Genomic DNA, 6,142 nt, shown 5'->3' with positions numbered 1-6,142 from the left:
CAACCAAAGTACGAAGGCGTCCCTTAGGATGTAACTTGGTGAAGATATCTGCAAGTTGATCTTTAGAGGAGACTGAGATCAGCTTGAGAGCACCATGGACAAGATGATAACGGATAAAATGACAATCGATTTCGATGTGTTTAGTCCGTTCATGGAAGACATCATTGTGAGCAATATGAATGGAACTCTGGTTGTCACAATAAAGAGGAGTAGCAGAGGATGTAGACATACCTAAGTCTTTGAGAAGTCATCGTAGCCAAAGGAGCTCAGATGTGGTATCAGCAAGGGCACGATATTCTGCTTTAGTACTGGAACAGGCCACATAAGTTTGTTTCTTGCTACACCAAGAAATCAGAGAAGAACCAAGAAGAAAGCAATAACCAGTGGTGGACTTGCGATCAGTGGGATCTCCTGCCCAATCAGCATCAGAAAATGCACAGAGAATAAGAGGAGACTGAGCAAAGTAGAAAAGACCATGGAATAGAGTGCCCTTTAGGTATCGAAGAATGTGTAGAACAGCAGCATAGTGAGTCGATCGTGGAGCAGGCAGATACTGGTTCACCTAGTGAACAGCATAGGAAAAGTCTGGACGAGTAAAGTTAGATAAACTAGGCTGCTAACTAAGCGTTTGTAAAGAAAGGGATTAGACAATGATTTCCCTTCTGAGGGAGTCAGATGCACATTAAACTCAACTGGAGTGTCAACAGTCTTGCTATTAATGAGTCCAGCTCGAGCCAAAAGTTCAGAAGCATACTTGGCTTGAGTAATATAAAGTCTATTTGTAGAATGAGTGATTTCAAGACCCAAGAAGTAGCTGAAATGTTCAAGATCTTTCATCTCAAACTGCTGACTGAGAAAATCATTGAGTTCTTGAATGCCACTGAGGTCATCACCAGTTATGATCATATTATCCACATACAGGAGAGGTAAAATAATGCCTTTATCAGTGCAACGAAAAGATAAGGCAGAATCATAATGACTGGCCATGTAACCTAAGCGAGAGATGGTAGAGCTGAATTTAGCAAACCAAGCTCGTGGAGCTTGTTCAAGGCCATAAAGTGCACGTTGAAGGTGACACACCTTGTTTGAATCAACAGAGAGACCAAGAGGAGGTTGCATATAAACTTTTTCACCTAAATCCCCATTAAGGAATGCATTTTTGACATCCATTTGAAAAATGTCTCATTTACTGGTAGCAGCAACAGTTAAGAGGGCACGAACAGATGAGATACGAGCAACTAGAGCAAAGGTCTCTTCATAATCAATCCCATACTCCTGTGTAAACCCTTTTACAACAAGACGAGCTTTGTAGTGCTCAATGGACCCATCAGAGCGAGTCTTAATCTTGTAGATCCAATTACAATGAACCACAAATTTCCCGGGGGGGAATGTCACCAAATCCCAAGTACGGTTTTTAGATAATGCATCAAATTCCTCTTTCATTGCAATCTGCCATAAAGGGTCAGTGGAAGCCTCACGATAGGTGTGAGGCTCGTGTAGTGTAGCAAAGGCAGTGTAACAATGATAGTCAAGTAAATGTGTAAGAATAGATCTTACCCGAGTTGAGTGACGAGGTGGAATGTCTTGTGCAAGATTTTCAGGCGGAGTAGGAGCAGGGGACCTAAGCTCAGGGTTGGAGTTGGGTAGCTCATCTTCGACTTGTTCATCTTCCACCTGTTCATTAAAGGATGAACTAGGAAAGGGATTAGTGATATCTAGTGGTTGGATAGAGAAATCTACAGGAGAATCAGGAGCAACTATAGGAGGATCAGGAGCAGCTACAGAAGGGAATATGTGCCTCATCTGGAAAGAGATCTAAGATAGAGGAGGAAGATAGGGAGGCACGGAAGTGAGAGAGCTTGACAAAGAGGCAATGTTCCCAAAAGACAACATTGCGGCAGATACGAAGACAATGAGAGACAGGATCATAACACCAATACCCTTTTTGAGTTTCGCCATAGCCAAGAAAACAACAAAGCCTTGACCGAGGCTCAAGTTTGTTATGCTCATGTGGCTGAAGAAGAATGAAACAAGCAAAACCGAAGGAGCGAAGGTGGTGATAGTCTGGAGGTGACCCAAAAAGACGCTCATATGGAGTTTAATTTTGGATGACAGGACTTGGAATGCGATTAATAGTATGAACAGAATAAAGAGCAGCTTTGCCCCAAAAAGGAGCAGGAACTTTGGCAGAGAGAAGGAGAGCACGAACAGTGTCAAGAATATGACGAAGTTTTCGTTCGGCTCTACCATTTTGTTAAGAGGTACCTGGACAAGTTAGTTGATGAACAGTGCCATAGGAATGCAAAACAGCTTGGAAAGTATATTGAGTGTACTCAAGAGCATTATCAGATCGAAAAATTTTGATACGTTTGGAAAATTGAGTTTCAACCATTTTTGCAAAATTATTCTATACTTGTAACAATTTAGAATGATGTTTCATATTAAAATCCAGCTATAGCGAGAGTAATCATCAACAAAAACAATAAAATATCGAGATCCATCAATACTAGAGACAGAGGAAAGCCCCCAAACATCAAAATGAATAAGGTAAAAGATATCAGTGGATATTGATTCACTAGTATTGAAAGGCAAAACTGGTTGTTTTCCTAACTGACATGAAACACAATCAAAATTTTCTATAGATACTAAACCTAACAAACCTCTAGAAGCCAATTGTTGTACTCGTGAAGAAGATACATAACCAAATCGAGCATGCCAAAATGCAAGGGAAGGAATAGAAGGAACTACACCAGCTACAGCAACAGAAACAGGAGCAACAAGTGCAAGACGAAAGTTGTCCACAGGAAACATACGCCCAACTCTAGGACCAGTCCCAAGCTCCCGTCCCGTCCTCTAATCCTGCACAATACACTCAGAATAATCAAAGATGATGCAATAACCCAACTCAGCTAATTGTCCAACAGAAAATAAATTATAAGAAAGGTCAAGAACATTAAAGACTCTAGGAACCGAGAGATTGGAGGTCGCAACATAACCTATATTATGATCAAACATTGTGGAACTATTTGCTGCGCGAATATTAAGAGGGTGCGGTGCAGGTTTAAGGTTAGAAAATAAGGACAAATGAGGTGTCATGTGATTGCAACAAGTAGAATCCATAAGTCAAGAGGTAGGAGACATACCAGATAAAGCTAAGAAAGAAGAGGAATAAGATGCATTATCAACCATACGAATGACATTGGTGATGATATTTATAAGGTCATCTCTGAAAATGGTGAAAGTGGATCCAGAATATTGAGACTTTGCAGAGATGGAAGCCATAGGTTGGACACTCTTAGTGTTAGCAACTGTAGCAGCAGAAATGGAAACAACTGATTTGTTGCGTTGTTAGCAAGTCTCAATATTATGGCCAAAACGTTTGCAAAAATTGCAAAAACATTTGTTGGATTGTCGACGATGATTGTTGCAAAAGGAAGAAGACTTGTCCTTATTCTTCATTTAGAAGCAAAATATGCAAAAATGGATTGCGAAAATGAAATCTACGCAAAAAAAAATGGGTAAGGAGCACTTGGACCGTAAAAAGTCAACTTTGAGAAAAAGTCAATAGTCAAAGTCAACGGTCAACTCCCAGTTATGACGTCAGCAAGATGACATAAGTTGATGACATCAGCTAGGGCTTACGTGGATACTGATGTGGCAGTGATGACATCAGCAGGTGACCCAGCGGCGCGTGAGGCGTGTGGTTCAATCTTCGTCGAATCTTTGGACGGCACGTGAGGGCGCGTGCTGAGTCCGATGAGACCTATTCTTTTCCGACAATGTAGATCAGAGAAAGTGTATTCCGATGACGGCGGCGGTGAAATGATCGGAGAAATACTGACGGCGCATGAAAAAACTAGCGAATCTTTGACTGGCGCCTGGCAACGCGTGTAGGGTCAGATGATGATGATTCCGGCGAAGTTGTGTAGATTGGTTGAAAATATACACGGTGATATGTCTTATATCTTAATCGGAGGTCCGATGTGGAAGGTCCGACGAAGGCAGTTATCTTGATGGCAATGTTCAAGTTTCTGGCGGTGAAAATTCAACCTTGGGCACCTCTGATAGCGGTGGGGCGGTCAGGAGAGGGCACGGAAAAGGTTTACTAACCGAAGAAGTCAAGGCAGCGGAAAATACCAACAAAGATAAGACTACAAGACACAAGAAAGTTAGAGCAATGATTCTGATATCATGTTAAAAATACTGAATGATTGTATATTGTATTTCTCAGTGAAAGAATATACACGAGTGCCTTTATATATATGAGACATATGAGTGCAGTACAAGTAAGAGTGCAATACAAGTAAGAGTGTAGTACAAGAATGTGTGCTATACAAGTAATCTAGTTGAGCCTAAAGGCCACAACATTATACACGTTAATAGAAACAATATTCTAATTATACTATTTTATTAGTAAAGGGAAAACAAAATTGAGGATGGTCTCCGAGCCAAATGTTGCTTTACCCCTACTTGTAACGTAATTAGAAATAATTTCGTATGATCGATATTAGTGCGTGTTAGTCGGTGACTTGAATATAATGTCTATTAAATTAAGGCCTGTGTTCTTCCCGTGGATGACAACGTTCGTTAAATTAAACATGCATGGTTGGGTGGTATTTGGTGGCAGTGGAAAGCTACATGTTGGCATTAGTTAGATCTCTGTATATGGGAATCTCTTAATTAATTGTTTTTAGTGGTTTTTGCTTGCTCACTAAATTTTCTGATGGTTATTTGTGTATTTGTTAACCTCCTTGAATAGAAGAGCAGTTTGATAAAAATTAATTACGTGGGAAAGGAAAATCCCTTAACCTTAATTCCAATCTGCATTCAGACCCAGCTAGCAGAACACCTTGGATACATTAATCCTCTCCCAAATGGCTGTACGTACGCGCACCAGAGTAGGTTCAACTTAACAAAGAAATAAGGAGTCAAATATCGGAATGACTGGTGAGCCGCGTTGAAGAAAGCTTGGGGCAAACACATGCATGCATGGTTTGCTTTCTGCAGCCAAATGAAGGAACGAACTGTACGTTGTTTAGATTTTGTAATAATTAAACATGAACTAACTTTGTGTGAATCTTTCTGCCAAATGATTGGGCTCAAGAGGGAGGAGATGAATCACTTGGGAGAGCGTGCACTCTGTTTATATATTTTTAGCGACATGTAGAGAAGAAAATATGTACGTTTATAATCCATTTATTTGTTGTTTTTTCCTCCTCAAAAGAAATTGATGTCCATGGATCATTGCTGGCATATGCTCCTTATTGTTCTTTTGCTCACACACACAGACAAATACACTGTTTAGTGTATACACATTCTCATATTTATGTTACATGGTGTTTATATGGATGCCATTTTGGTGCAAGTATTGATAGTGTAATAACATAACATTCCTTTTTTGGTGGGAGTCCTTCTGTTACTATAAATAAAATCACAATTTTTATTATAACTCTGTTTTGTAATCGATTTTTTTTTTTTTTTGGCTGGGTAATTATTTATTCGGGGGATTGAACCCCCGAGCTTGAGATTACTTAAGGAACCGGGTACCACTTGGGCAACTAGGCCGGTGGTAACTCTGTTTTGTAATCGATTGTAATTGTTTGTAAATCACTTTTATATATATATATATTTATTTATTTATTTTTTTACCAATCACAATAAACTATATGGAGTGTTGTGACAAAACTTACTCTTTTTTTTGTTTTTTGTTTTTTTTTTTGTGTTAGTATATAATAGATTTTTTTTTTTTTTTTTCTTTTTCGTGGATACCAGCTTGAAGTTTTGAACAGTTTGGCTAATAAATTAAGCCAAGGCTTTTGCTTTAAGTGAGAGTGGGAGACCATATCTCAGGTTTTAAATCTATTTTAATCTGACAACTATAATGATTCATATTTTCAAGTAACTTGCCCTTTCTTTTCTTTTTTTGAACCATTATTTATTTTTCAGGAGAGGGGTCGGTCCCTGAGTCAAACGTGCGGCTCTTCCCCTACTCGTAACCTAATTAAAAATAACTTCATACGATTGATATAATGTTACCCTTTGGCTTATCTATATATCTATATATATAAAATAATAGGTGAAACACTTAAATTAAAATCCTTAATTAGAGTTCTAATTTTGTGTCGTGTCTAAATTTACCCTC

Source organism: Quercus lobata, chromosome 6, assembly GCF_001633185.2.
Source record: "Quercus lobata isolate SW786 chromosome 6, ValleyOak3.0 Primary Assembly, whole genome shotgun sequence".
Classification (NCBI taxonomy): Eukaryota; Viridiplantae; Streptophyta; class Magnoliopsida; order Fagales; family Fagaceae; genus Quercus; species Quercus lobata.
Note: the sequence above shows the minus strand (reverse complement) of the source record.